The sequence below is a fragment of the Cimex lectularius genome, unplaced genomic scaffold (assembly GCF_000648675.2).
Source record: "Cimex lectularius strain Harlan isolate CLEC.00 unplaced genomic scaffold, Clec_2.1 scaffold207, whole genome shotgun sequence".
NCBI lineage: Eukaryota > Metazoa > Arthropoda > Insecta > Hemiptera > Cimicidae > Cimex > Cimex lectularius.
The window spans coordinates 786,613-802,655 of NW_019392835.1; the positions used below are offsets into that span (position 1 = coordinate 786,613).

The 16,043-nt window shown below is 37.6% G+C and overlaps 1 protein-coding gene and 1 non-coding gene across 2 annotated transcripts in view; both read right to left on the reverse strand.

Annotated features, from left to right (window-relative positions):
• Positions 1-16,043, reverse strand: part of LOC106667249 (TWiK family of potassium channels protein 7-like) — a 196,244-nt gene that overhangs the window by 85,944 nt on the left and 94,257 nt on the right. The window lies entirely within an intron of this gene.
• On the reverse strand, positions 3,766-3,838 carry Trnad-auc. The gene has a single exon. It is a non-coding gene; the product is annotated as a tRNA-Asp (tRNA).

Here is a 16,043-nt window from a genome sequence, read left to right on the forward strand (position 1 = left end):
GCTGTCGGTTTCTTCGTTTCAATAACCATAGCCCCCCCCCCCCAACAAGGGACGCCAATTCATTCATCCTATCACCCAACGGACAAGGTCGTAATTGTAATTTCTCAATTTACCACACAAAAAATCCCTTTTTTTCTAATTCATATTTTATGCAATAATCTATAATTTAGGCGGAATAAGAGACGCAAAAAATCAAAGACACACTGAGGATGGCGAAACCGTCTGATAGACAAGCCAAGCGAGGATAGAATTAGACTAGAAATCGACTCGTCCTCTTTACAACCTGCGTACCGCGATCGGTATTGTTCTATTGTGCATCTCCATTGTTATCTATCTAATTAAGCTTTACGGCTCTCTTAGGCCGGCGCCGCATTAGACGGATTGCGACGGAAGGTTTCGCGACGGAAATTTCCGCTGCACAAGCTTACATTCAAAACACACAGCCAGCGTTGAAATGTTTCCGTCCAGCCCGTTAGTGCACCTGCGTTCATCGACTGAATGTTCCGCTGGGTTTTGTTCAAAACAGATCAAAACAGTGTAAATAGATGGGGTGCGCCACACTGACGACCATCGTAGAACGGAAGAGGTAGGCAGTCGGACACGCAAACTGAAAGTGAAGCTGATCTAGGATGGATTTGGACCAATTTATTGTGGAAGTACTATAGTCATCCCATAGTATTGGAAGAACTTGACAAGATAGCGTCGAAGTTCCCCATACAGACAGTGTAATTGACCAAGTGCTACCCTTTTGATATTCAATGGATGAATCCAATGTTCTCTCTTTCTCTTTTGCTCCTCCATTGCCTTGTAAATGCACAAAATGAAAAGTTGTTTTATTGTACAGTACATGATCAACTGAGTCACGTTATCAACTGCACATCCAAACAGTCGTTGAAGTCATTTCGTTCATTTCCGCCGTATATGTGGCTTGTTCGGGTTGGGCGGATTTTTCGTTGCGAAACTTCCGTCACGAAAACTTCCGTCGCATTCCGACTAGTGTTGCGCCGGCCTTAAGGTCTATTTGTAGCCCCTCTGCCCTGTATGCCGTGATACCCAAACAAGGGAGATTTTGTTCCCCTAGAAACCATTTAGCGCCGATTTAGTCCAGGTGAGGTCTGAAAGCCCGTCCTCCTCGTCCACTTGAGGTCCGTCGTATATATCTGGAGGCGATTTCCGTTTCCAGATATAAGGCAGTAACCACACCATTAAAATGTTTATTCAGTCTCATTTGAATTCTGAAGCAACAAACTGTTTAGTTCTCATCTTTGTTTTCTTAATTTCAATTTTTAAACTTAAACATGCCACTTAGTACTGAGGATGTTGAGCATGGTGTGGCAGTTATTGATGATGGACGTTCCATCAGGTATGCGGACGGTACGAAGCCTGTAATTCTTCCCAGAGCGAACCTTTTCAAGCTCAATGATGCTGTGGGCGGGAATTTCGATTGAGAGTCGCACAGAGTTGGTTGTTGTTTGTGGAAGATCTTTGAAGGCCACTCGCTATATGGATGAAATTTTGGAACATCAGGTGTTGCTTATCCTCTATGAAATCATCGTCCACATGTTGCTCGCATAATACAAACGCACCTTCAACAACATAACATCACGGTCTTAACCTGGCCAGCCCGTTCTCTAGGCTTGAACCCCTTCGAACATTCATGGGATAACCTCAAAAGACGTTTAAGAGCACGCCCATCACTTCCTGATACGCTCCACGATCCTGAAGGCTAACCTCCAGCAATCCAGATCGGTAGAAATCAATTTTTGTTACAACTGGGCAGAATGTTTTGCCAGCCAGTATATATTCTTTATTTATTTAACTCGAGAGGTAAAGAATTATTACTGGTACCCTTGTTTCTGACGTGTAAATATGTATATCATTTTGCAGTTAGGACAGTAAATAAATAATTTTGAAGTTTGAATTGACTTGTGAGATCCGAAGTCTCATCCTAACTCTCAACCTGTTTTCTGTCTGTCAAAAAATCTTCTACCAACAACAAGTTTTTAATCCATTCATTAATATTCTAATTTTATCGGAAGCATTTTATGTGAAACACAATCATTCTTACATATCTTTATTTACCAATATTAATATCTTACAAGGGGATCAGCAGCGTTATATTGAAAGTTTCCTCTTGTATACTTACCAAAGCCCAAAATATAATTTACAAAATTGTTTTACTTCATTTATTTTAGAAAAGAATGAAACAATATATATTGACCTATGTCGACTTCATATTTTTACTGTTTTAAACAGTGGATGTACTGTAGTTTTTTTAGATAATCGGGTAAGAAAAAAGTTTGATTACAATGGATTATCATGGTTAATGTGGGGATCGCTGTGGCCGGAGTTATAGGGATGTCCGAATCGTATTGATACGCTTGCGGGCCGGGGTTCGAATCCCCTAGCACAATAGCCAATCGAATTTTAAATGTAAATAATACGGAGAAATGTAAAGTGATTTGACTCCTTGTCCGCGACAAGTCCTACCCTGGGAGTCGTGGCCCACTATGTGTGGAACTACGACGACGACGGGTGGTATCGTGTGGTTCGAGACTCGAGACCCCGAAACGGCTCACCTCGTGTTCTCATCCACGGCCCTTTTTCTCAATCCGAGTTCCTTCATCTATCCTGTGACCACTCCCAACCCTTGGTTGCAAGGGGGGTATCCGGGCACAAAATAAAGGTGCATCCCAGAGGGCGTGGCAACCTCTCTAAGCACAAGCTGTACTCATGTCGGCCTAGGGTCGGCATGGGCGGCGGGTGCCTTAGCAGAGTCACACGAGGGCCAGTGCACTAGATCCTGTCTGCATAGACGAGGGAGGGTGTATGGACGTCTGTACCAAGGAGTAACTAAACTTTTTGGATTCGTGGTGGCGCGTGGTGACGCCCCTGGCGGGAACTTAGTCAGAGGCTGTCTTCTATCTGTGACCTTCGTGAAGCTTGCGTATGGCCAGCGTAATTACCCCCGGCCTCACGGGAGACGTTGCGACCGGACGACAGCGTGTAAGCGTTGAGGACGCGATGATCATGCTGAATAGTCCCTCGAATGCGTGAGTAATCGAATGGAAACGGGTAGTGAATCGGTGTCTCGGACTCGAGTATCCTTTGCATGGTTGTGCGTATGACCGGCGTGGCACCCTTGGGGAAGCGAAGGATCGGACCACCTAGGCTGAGCCTATGGAAGCCTCGAATGCGCATGGCAGGTGTAGGCTGAGCTCGATAAGAGACTTTACCGTAGGCGGTGCTCATCTAGGGTGTGGTTAGCAATTCCACTTTAAACTAAACCGCTGCCGGGGCGTTCCCGGAAGTTTCTATGCTAGGGCAGCCCCTATACTCTGGGAGATAGAGTGGCCTTCTCTATCTAGGGAGTACGCGGGAGAACAGGCTGATGTATTTCGGCCTGTTAGCCCTTTGCGTGCGGCATATGACCCGATGCACAATGCGGGCCCGACCATTCGGAATGGACAAGCGGAGAGCGAGGTTGTCTCGGCCCTTAGTGTGCAGAGGCGCCACACCAATGCTGCGCGACGGTAACACCATTCCGTTGTATGTATTTTTTACAAATTTACTACATTATTTATGGGTTTTTCTATTTATTAAAGAAATTATGTATATATTATTTTTAGAAATTGTTATACTAGTCTAGTCCAACAATTGGTTTGTGCTCTTAGGCCTATTATAGAAATATTGTTCTATTTAATCTTATGGTGAATTCAATTAATTAATCTTTATATAAGGTCTTGGTTGAGGTAAAAAAGTCAGTGTCACGAGCGGGATTCGAACCCACGACCTTCGGCTTGATACGCCGATACTCTACCACTTGAGCTATCGTGACTTCGATCCACTCCGACACTAACGTCAACCCCACCTTTCGAATTTTCCCTCCTTTTTGCCATTTTTCATTTTTTATCTCAACCAATGCCTTATATAATGATTAATTAATTGAAAAATGTTATTCTTTTAAAAACTTGTTCTACACTGTTTAATTATACTAATGTAGTCATTTTTGTAAACATATTTAAACTCCTCTGGCAATAGGGAGAATAATAGCTCTAGCCATTTCCTCTTGTACTCACTTTCTACACATGCATGTATATTGTTATGTATTAAATAAACTCAGATTTCACTTTATGGTCAATGTTGAAAACCAGCCTGGCCATTTGACCATACTATTTGGCAAAACCAAGAACACCTTTGGCCCGAGAGTTTTAGTCTTTTTTTATCATAGCTGGGGGTTCTGAGATGAAGTGAACGGTGCGATAATTATCCGCAATATCAGAGTCGAATCTGTGACAAAAATGTCAATAACTCTGTTTCTCTTTGTAGTGAACAAGTATCTCTTTGTCTTATTCTGACATTTTTATTCTCTGAATTCCATACACATTCCGTACTGAAGAGGCCAAAATATACCACAAGTATCTCTTCTCTTTCCTTTGTATTATTTTATTATTTAGTGGTATAAATGTAGACATAATTGATTTATTTACTTGAGTGAGTGGGATTTAAAAAAAAGGAACATTGAACAAAGTCAAGAAATGAAACACTTACTCTTTAATCAAAAAGTTTCTCTTTGGCCTAATCATAACATATGCCATCACACACTATACGTTCATGCTAATAAATGCATTCAATGAAATTATAAACAAAAACAAGATATCTATCAAGTACTGTATACAATAAAACTGCTCTTTATATGTCACGAACACAAATGTAATAATTAGGGTTAACATAACCTCAAAGTCGAAATATCCTTGTAAAAAATTCAGATCGAAACGCTCAAATGGCCGTAGAAGGATAAATATGATAGACCAGTAAAAGAAGTAAAAACATGCTGAGGGCCAGCGAGCCAGCGATGACCTCCTCTGCTTTGGCTCCTAAACGTCCCACATTATACAGGGTGAATTGCTACTCGTGCTACAAACTTCTCCAGTAGATTCTTCACCCTAAAATGAACAAAAAAGTTCATATTGTCCATGGTCCGATTCTCAACCATTTCAGAGTAATTTCGCTTTTTATCGATTTTGAAAGATATCACGTCCTGGCGTCGGAAAATCGTGATATCTTTTAATCTAAACATTTCTCTGAAAATCTAATAGCACCGTTGAAATTCCCGTTAATTTTTCAATAAGAAGATGACGGTGGCAAAATGTTTGGGCTAATTTTTTGTGTTTTATTTCAGCCAGAACTACAAAAAGAGTGGAAAATTGTGTAAATCGGAAAGTGTATAAAGTAATCCAGAGTTTCTAATTTTAGTCTCAGAAGGCAGCAAATTTGAGGAAAACTACCTGATTTAATAACGCTTCCAACGCACTCGTCATTTTCTTATTTAGTGGTTGTGAGACCAAGATGTTGATGACAAAAAGAGAAAAAATGGTGGTTCAAGGATTGCTAATGTTTGAGAGTGACTTGCTACTCGTGCTACAAACTTCACCAGTAGATTCTTGACCCTAAAATGAACAAAAAAGTTCATATTGACCATGGTCCGATTCTCAACCATTTCAGAGTAATTTCGCTTTTTATCGATTTTGAAAGATATCACGTCCTGGCGTCGGAAAATCGTGATATCTTTTAATCTAAACATTTCTCTTAAAATCTATAAGCACCGTTGAAATCCCCGTTAATTTTTCAATAAGAAGATGAAGGTGGCAAAACGTTTGGGTCTTTCTTCCTTGACCTTCTAGCTGTTTGTAAACTTCTTAAGCATTACATACTAAATGGGCATTAAATTAAATTAAAAAATTTCAATGGAATTATGATTTTGATTCTCTCTAAAAATTAACGGGGATTTCAACGGTGCTTATAGATTTTAAGAGAAATGTTTAGATTAAAAGATATCACGATTTTCCGACGCCAGGACGTGATATCTTTCAAAATCGATAAAAAGCGAAATTACTCTGAAATGGTTGAGAATCGGACCATGGTCAATATGAACTTTTTTGTTCATTTTAGGGTCAAGAATCTACTGGTGAAGTTTGTAGCACGAGTAGCAATTCACCCTGTATATACACACACACACATTTACATCATCGTATTTCGATTTAGTCAAATTTAGCATACCAAATGAGATTTTGTTGAAAAAATAATATATTTGCAAATAAAATATTTATTAACTAATTCTATAAAAACAATTTTTTTTCTACCCTTTAATACTAAGTATGTCTACCTACGGCACGAATCACGTCCGTTTCCAACTCTTCTAGGGGGTTAGGACCTGGGTGTCGCAGACATGCTCGTCGCTTTAGTTGATCCCAAATGTGTTCGATTAGATTGAATTATGGACTTCTGGAGCTGGCCCTCAATTCCAGACTCATTCAGGCAGACATTCACGAAACATGCTCTTTGGGACCTGGCATTATCCTGCGGTTGGTGCACCACATGCAATGATGTGGAGGGGGGATGACGCTACATGTTCTTCGATTATGACTTGTACGTGCCTCTGTGATGTTAGAGATCTTTCATGCACAACAGCTAATTCGGTGCGGGCCACCCCAGAACATCAATGACCCACTATGGAATGCCACCTGAGGAAGCATACAACATGGGGCTGTGACATTTCTCATGAGCGACTCCATTGGAAACTCCGCCCATCTGAAGATTTGATGCGAACACTCATCTCATCTGCAAAGAGAACTCGTCCCCAATCTTCCAATCTCCACTTCACATGTGCCCGTGCGAAATGAGTCAGGCCATAGGCATAAATCGAAACATTTCGGACTTGATGTCTTATCGTATTGCCCGCTGTGGAGGCATAAAACCTGAGGACGGATGAATCTATCCTATGAATCTATAAATCTATCTATGAAGCCCTGTTTTTCTGAAGAGCTGAACAACCCTTCCTGTTGTAGAATGATTTACACTCAGTCTCCTGGCGACTTCGCGCTGGTTGTATCCTAATCCTCTAATAAAGTTACGAAACAGACACCGTCATATTCACTGAAATGCTTGACTGAGCCATAGAAAATGATTTAAGAATAAAAATAATATCTAATGAAATGAACGAAGGAAAACTATTAACTGAAAGCGATTTTTAGGCGTAGGAAAATGGAAAGGCATAATGCTACTTTTTGTGCAAATGAAATTATTCACTACATAAGTAAATAAAGGAAGTAAACAAAACATTATTTAGTTAATTTTGACTGGTACCTTCTATTTACCTGTAAGTTATGTAGAAAGTTAATGGATTTAGTTTTAAACTAAATAAATCAAATGGCATTAAATTTGTCCATTAGTGTATATATGATATTACATATAAAATTCATTTGCCTTCGAGTCTGTAATATTTTATTCATATAACGTCCAGACGAGTAGGTCAATCATTATTTGAAGTTGCACTGATGTAAATGAGAATTTCAGGGTCTTTTTAAATTTTTAATGGCACTTTTCTACCGTCAAAAGAAATTAATCTAAAACGGACAATTCAATACACGAGGGCTTTAATATTAAATTTATGTAATTTAGTTTTACAAACGCACATATTCAGTTTTATCTCTTTCCCTATCTGGACGTGAAATATATTTCATCGGGTTATGAAACGAAAATCATCCTCGATTCCGTCCGGTTTGAACATTTCGAACCCTCATAAATCTCTAATATTGACATGGTACTCTGTCCCAAAATTTAAATTTTTTTATTTCAGTGAGAGGTCATAAAATTAGCTCACGACAACTGGATAGCATGGTGGAAATGTTAGTCAAAAACATAAAAAAAAAGGATCGACATGATCACCAATGATGAACCACTACGACAGTGTGTGTAAAAACGAACCAATAAGATGGGAATCCTGAGGTATTTCTTTTGGGCCAAACACTTGTTAAAGACTGATATGTTTTTATTTTCTTCTACTTTGTGGAAATTTGCAAAAATGTACTTAACTAATTATAAAAACATGACAAGTTGAATGATACGATAACATTTAACTTAACTTGTCATGTTTTTATAATTAATCAAGTAGATTTCTGTCGATTTCTACAAAGTAGAAGAAAATAAAAATTACCAGTTTATAATAAGCCTTTCTCGGTGATTGTGTCGGTCCTTTTTATTCGTTCGTAGAGAAAGGAAAAAGGAGAGGGTCTGGTAGAGTCTTGTCTGTCTTTTACCAGAACTGTCCCTTAAAAGCCTGGAAGGACGCCGACAAACATCCAATCCTTACCAGACATTCTCCTTTTTCCTTTCTCTAGGAACATTGAATAAAAAGGACCGACGCAATCACCGAGAAAGACTTGTTAAAAACCGATAATTTTTTATTTTCTTCTACTTTTTTGAAGTTGACAGAAATCTACTTATCATTGATAATGAACCGCCAAGACGGAGCGTGTAAAGATGGGCCGGAAAACAGCAAATCGTCCATCGCCCACTGCAACATAGGAGCGAACACCGATTTATAAGTCTGCATAATTAAAAAACGACCCCCTGAGCCGCTCAATAAAAAAAAACTGGACGTAAGTCAAAAATATATTGAGCATATATATTATAATATGCAAAAGGTATATGATAAAAAAATAAATGCAAATAACGCTCGCTTATGAAAGTGAAAATACTACACAGGGGAAATATGTCTTTAAAAAACACCCTGGCTTGGGAAATTCAAAACAGGGGTGTTTCAATTCAGTTGAAACGGGGTGAATGGAAGTTGGTAAAAATTCGTCTTCTAAGTACTTTGGTCGGTTATTTGCATACCGTTTGGCACTGGTTGAAGTGAGACTTACGCCTCGGATACCACAAAAATCCTTCTTTTTTCCATCCTAAAGGAATCTAGAAAATTCGTTTCACTTTTCGTCCCCCTTCGCGGCTTTGATAAGATTAAAAAAATAATTCAATAAATTTGAATTTATTTTGCCGAGCTTTGGGCACAAAGGAAGCGGCCATTCTTCAACCTTCATGCAATATGACAGAGCCATTTATTTATAATTTCTTCTGTCTGGTTATGAATAGCCTATTTGTTCGTTCCATTAAGCTAATAGTTACTGGAGAGATATTTGACAAACGTGTATAAAAGCTATTTTTATTTTATGATACACACTGATAGGCAAAAGAATTCCGCCCAATTGATTTTTTTCATTTTCTCGATAAAAGAAAATTCTGCCCTTAATATACCTCATTGTTTTTACCTATAAATATTTGGTTATGCTATGTTTTAAATTCGGAATATCAATTAGACGTAAACACACGTAATCTTTAATCTATAACGAGGATAAAGGATTTTTCAATGTTTACTTTTTACGGAATTTAGAATGATTATTTGGAGATCGTGAGGTGCGGTCTGTGGTGATGTAGGTTTAAGAAAAACATTTTCTTTATCATGCCAACGTTTCGGACTTTATTGAGATCATCTTCAGGCCTGGGATTTATAAACATTGTTCATAATCTAAAAATTTTTTGTTGCCAAGTAACAAATATTTTCGTGGCCGTCGGTGGCCGCAACGGTTTAGGCGTGGACACGGCGCTCATTACTGTAAGGCGAAGGTGCTGGGTTCGAATCCAGCGGCCTTGCATTCGAACCCGACATACTTATACTTACAAATAGGCTTTCTTCAAAAACACCAACAGCCCGAGGGTTGATGTAACCTCTGCTGTTGCGAACCCTCGTAAAAAAAAAGTTTTCCTTAAAAATTTGAATGTACAATGTTCTTGTGTTGTTGCTCCACTTGGGTTCGATATCACGTTTTTCCACCATGCAAAGGAGATTTCGCTAAGAAAAATTCTAAAAAAATATAAAACTGAGTATACTGACAATACTTATAAAATAAGGCACCTTTGGTGAAATCTTCGAACATTTTGATGGAAAAGTCATTGCAGGAGCCGCAATTAAGTATTTAAAAAAAAGCATGGGTTTTGATATTTGTTATTCTTTGAGCGGCTACTGTACAATCGGAAGCGCGAATTTTTTCAACGAAAATGTTATCTTGTGAAAAATATAGTTTCGAAATAAAGGTAAGATTTGTATTTTAATGACTCTAATGTTGAGAAATTACGATTTTATGTAAAAAAAAACCCCTGATTTCAGACTAAAATCACAAAAATATAAATATGTCAGGAAGAGTCAATATAGGAACCTCGTACTGGTGTCACTAGCTACGTTCAATTTTGTGAATCTATTATTATTATTGGCCTTATGATCTTGCATATTAGCCATAGTACGAATTCTTGTGTGTTCAAATTGGGGGTTATCGGGAAAAAAGGGCCAGAGGCGACGGTGGGATCGAACCCACGACCGCGGCGTGAGAGTCTCTTATGCTAACCACTCGGCTCCCGCGGTCCCCTTTAGTGAATCTAGTATGGCAGTATTGACATTTAACCCTGTAACACCCTGTTTACCATAAAACAGCCCAGTTTCCTCGAAAAATCTAACCCAGTTAACAACTATACCATGTTATATATAGACCAAATATTCACCAAAACAAAGTGAACCCAATTATTAATTGCAAGTCTAATTATATTTTGATTATCATATGAAGTAAACTAAAGATTTAATCTGTACAAAATAAAATACAAGCTTAATTAAGGAAAATATTATAAATGAAATATAAATAAAGTTAGTATAAGTTAGTTGAAACTTTTGTTTTGCTGTAAAATCTGAAGTTTTGAAATTAGGTACAAGTGAAAAGTTAACTCGGCGGTTTGGGGTGGTTTAAAAGACCTCATGGGGCAATAAAGTTTCTTTGCAACATTCCGCCTAGATAAGAAATCTTGTGTGAAGTTTAAACAAAATACATTACGTAATATTTAAAGGGCCAAAACATTCATGAACAATTAACGATATTTACATGTACAAAGGTTGGTGATAACCCAATTTAGAGAAGACAAATCGGTACCGTATTGTGATTAGGAGACGGTACGAGAGAGTAACGAATGAAAAGGCTTAGAAGAGACGCCTTTGGAAGAAAATAGCAGATTAGCCGAATCATTAGTTTCCCGTTGTTTACGGAGAATCCTTACACTCAGATAATACATTCTAACACCTTTTTCTTCTCTTCCCTCACTTTCCTTGTTTTTATTGTTTTCCTCTGAAGATTTTCGTAGGCGTAACGTTGACGCAGTCTAATTAACAAATTTGTCCTTTTAAAACGTGTTTTTGTTTCGGCTTTGGATTCAACCTTCAAAAAAGACGAGCATATCAATTTGATTCATGGTTTGTAGGAAAAGTTGAAATTGGTACAATTCAAACACTAAGCGATCACGTAAAATTGTACTCGTCCATAGGGTAACGTCTTACATCGGGTGGCGTTCCTACACGCTCCTTATACGGAGCCAAGAAATCCGACATAAAAGCCTTGTGACCGAAAGATTCCCATGGGCCTAATCATAACCTTCGGCCCTCTCATGTTACACATTCATGCTAATACAGAATTCAATCTCATTACACCCAAAAAACGAGATATCTATTAAGTACTATATACAATAAAAGAATCGTGTTTCCTACAAAAATCCTAACAGGAAGACCCATAGGCTGTCGTACGCATGGAAAACTCATTTAAGGTGGTATCTATACGGAATAGAGAGTTGATACATCGCCCTTTGACCAAAAAAGTTTTCCTTTGGCTTATTAATAACGTACCATCAGCTCTCTCACACTACACATTCATGCTAATAAGTACATCCAATCTCATTATACAAAACGTACGTCTTTATGCTTCAGGGGTCTGCAATGTTCTGTTAAAGACCAACAATTATTCTAACCTAAAAAACAAATTTTTAATCCATTTCCTGATGGAACCACGTTTTTTGCAGTTAGGTTTTTTAGATACTTTAATCTGTATTCATTCCTAAGAGGTCAACTCCTTGCAGAAAAAGTTTCCTATCTATGTGCGATGTTTAGTGACTTACTTAATGATTATTTGGAGGTCGTTAGATGCGGTCTGGTGTGACGTAGGTGTTAGAAAAACATTTTCTTTATCGTGCCAACGTTTCGATCTTTATCGAGATCATCTTCAGAGCGTTTAACTCACGTTCGACTGCCGTTCAGATTTGAACCAGGATCATCGTTTACACACGGATCGAGACAAATTGAAAAACGTCAAATTTTGAGTTGAACTCGGTTCAGTACTGAATTGAGTTTAAACCAAGCCGGTGCAACGGACCCTTAATTTTAGGCTCTACGGTTTGATTGAGGTGCTAAAAGCGAAAGTTTGGCTAATCGCAGTATTTTTGTTTTAAACCCTGATCAGAGGACCGCGGTAGCCGAGTGGTTAGCATGAGAGACTCTCACGCCGCGGTCGTGGGTTCGATTCCCACCGTCGCCTCTGGCCCTTTTTTCCCGATAACCCCCAATTTGAACAACATATATAAGAGATTCGTCATGGCTAATATGCAAAGATCATAAGGCCAATTAAAAAAAAAAAAAAACCCTGATCAGAAACCATTTTTCAAAATCATATTTATTATGCATATAAAATAAACAAAAATGTTAGTTAAATAAAGTCTACATTTATTAACGAACACGAACAAAGAAAAAAGTGGCAAAAATATAACCCAGATCTGAATATGCAAATTTATTTCTCCAGGCATTTATAAAAAGTTGGAGCGTTGAATTATTCGTCTTAACTATGCTTGCTAATTTTTAATATGCGAACAGTAGACGAATAGGAAGGAAAAGGTATAAAGTTGAACGTGCAAGTCTGGTGGAAAAGACGCCTGGTTGTTTATCGCCGGCGGTAATATTCGTCCGGGCTCAAATTAGTCGAGGCCCATCTACATTTTGATCGCCTTCTCTTCAGAACCGTGAGATACCAGAGTTGAGTCAATTATACAAAAACCCTGGCTAAACGATAAAGCGGATGGGAAATTAAGCAAAAATAACAGAAGTGAATAAAGGTTTATAAACGATCTCGGGTAATCGCCTGCCGTCGAACACTGTGGATTTTATTATAAGTGTAACTCCTGATTCCAGCCCTAACTCGAATTTCAATAAGCCATTTATCCTTTACTTTTAAATTTATCGTAGCTTGCAAATGAGTTAGGAAAATGACCGTTCCACCTCAGAGTTTTACAACGGGGGAAAATTACTTTAAGGGTAAAAAGTTTCTCTTTATCATTCACGTTTTACTTTAACACTGATATGTCACTGGATCGTTTTGTATTCCAGTAGTCGAGCACTTGTTCTGTTAAGAGCGCGTACATCTCCCATCACGTGTTTGCCCCAAGGCGGCTCCGATGAACTCAGCCCGAACTTGCTTTCCAAATGTTGCGAATTCCTTTCGTCAATATTGAAACGATTGATGAGATAAAAAATATTTATTTAGCAGAATTATTTACAAATGTTTACATTGTTAGTTTCTTTACCCTCTTATATAATCAATACATCATTTCATTTCGCCCAAAATTATCGAGGAAATATTTGATTTATTAAAACTATGTGCAGTTGCAGCAATGATTACGACACTAGAAGGTAGATTTTTTCTACTGAGCAGTTGCTTGAGCACGTCAGCGAGTGTTTGAGTCCTTTGTTATGATTTTTAAAGGAAATAACGTTGTTTTATTGTACATAGTACTTGACAGATATCTCGTTTTATCTGTAATGATATAGAATCTATTTGTTTTCTGCAGGAGTTTAAATCATAGGAACATACTTGCTGGAATTGTAGCCCAGGACAGTAGTAAAAGTAAAAGTTCATCAACAAATCATCTCAGAAACTAAAAACAGAACTATTAAATCTATGAGGTGTTAGGACTAGAATAATAATTGGAGTGCCAACTGCAATATGAAAACTCTGGAGGCATTTTGTCTTACTTTTGATAATGAAATTGAATGTATTTATCAGTGTGGCGTGAGACGGCTGATGGTACCCTAGGTTATGCATTCCGATATGAGAATTTTCCGTGAGCACGTCATCGAGTCTTTGGGTCCGAGTGTTATGATAGAATTGGAGTGTCAACTGGAATTTGAAAACTCTGGAGGAATATAGATTTACGTTTGTTAATGAAATTCAATGTATTTATCAGTGTGGTGTGAGAAGGACGATGAAACCCTAGGTTATGAATTGGCCAAAGGGAAACTTTTTGGTGAAAGGGCTAGTATGTTTTATTCCTTGAGTCCGTATAGCGAGCAGGTAAGAATGTTACTCCTAACCATCATAATTAAACAAAGTTTATAAAAACTTATGCATTTTTTTATCTTATTTTAAAATTTTCCGTGAGCATGTCATCGAGTCTTTGGGTCCACCTGTTTCGATTTTTGGAGAAAAAAGGACTGTTTTATTGTATATAGTACTTGATAGATATCTCGTTTTCTGTATAACGAGATTTAACGAATTTATAAAGCCAAGGAAACTTTTTGATCAAACCTTTTTTATGAGAGAAGCGTCAGGGGTAAAGCCAGGAACACACTTACCCGATGCTTCGCCATGCGACGCTACCCGATGCTACCCGACGCCTTGCCACGTTTTGGTGGGGTTTGCACATCTATCCGACGCAAGCACACGTCGCGTACAGTCCACAGCGTTTATCACAATAATCACTATCACAATCGCAACGCATATTTTGTTCTTAATGCACGATTTTAAGCAAAACCTTTTAATAAATTAATTGTTAGTTAAATTTTATGAGCACAACCATCTAATAAATTGTTTGTTAAACTTAATTGTTTTAAATAAAGTTACTCCTAACCATCATAATTAAACAATGTTTATAAAAACTTATGCATTTTTGATCTCGTTTAATTTGGTTTACATTAAAATAACATGTTGTAATTAATATAACGACAAAATTACATGTACTTAGTTTGAAATAAACTACAAAAAATATGAGTGTCCTGTTCTGATGCTACCCGACATTACAAAATGGTGTAATTTTACGAGCAAAACTATGAAATAAATTGTTAATTAAATTTTATGAGCAAAACCGTGTAATAAATTGTTCCAATTTTAGTATATGTACCGCCGAAGCGAGTACAATAAATTGTTAGTTAAATTCATTATATCAAAAAATCGTATTCCGGTGTTTTGATTAATTTTCTACCAAACCATTAAAATTAATTTTTTAAATAAAAACTAATTAATTTTTAATCACAGTTAATTTAGTTTATATTAAAATAAGTATGTTGTAATTAATATAACGACAATAATACATGTAGTTTGAATAAAAATATGAGTGTCCGGTTCTTTTGTCTTCGACTGTACTCGATGCGACCCGACGAAAATCTGGACAGTGGGGATCGCAGAGCGTCGGGTAGGTTAGCGTGGCATAGCATCGGGTAGATGTGCACGGGGGTAATGCAACCTTATGGAAAATCGGAGTTTGGATTTGCGTCGGGTAGCGTCGGGTAGCGTCGCATGGCGTAGCGTCGGGTAAGTGTGTTTCTCGCTTAAGGAATGCAAGCCTTGGATCTGTACAGAACAAGGCCGTTGTATTCACTTTTTGTACATGGTTCATCCGTAGAATTTAGGGTGCTGTTTATTGTAATGAAATGTATTTATTAGCGTGAAAGTGTGAAGGGCCAATGGCGGAATATTAAGTTCACCATCGAACCTTGATTACACTAGTTTGTGCGTAGTAATGATTGGTGCATGCGCTGGGGGCCCAAATTACACTCCTGGTACGTATGATGATGAGGAGGAGAGGGCGAGGTTTTGGTATTCCCCAACACTGCAGACTTTTGCTTACTTTACTAAACCTCGTTTCTTCAGTTACAGAATTTATATATGGTAGCTTTTGTCTCCATACAGTAGTTGCTTTTCATTAATATTACTGTATTGTTGGCTAATTATTCTTGATAGTTTTTAAGATCATAAATTTCCCATGAAAAATATTCAACAATATTCATAGGTTTAATTTAAAATTAAAACGGGTTAATTTTGAATTTGAATTTTTTAAAGTTAAAAGGATTAATTTGCATTAAGAAAGGATGATTTGCAGTAAAAAAATAGTAAATCTGAACTATTGGGTTGTCCGGAAAATAATGCAGGATTTTAAGTTTTCATTAAAAAAAATCTATATAAAATATTCTGTTTACGTTTACAGGATTACTCATTTGTATGAATGTCAACACTTATTAATCCTCTTCCAAATGATATTGTTTGTTTACCTCTGTAGCATTCCGCTACTTG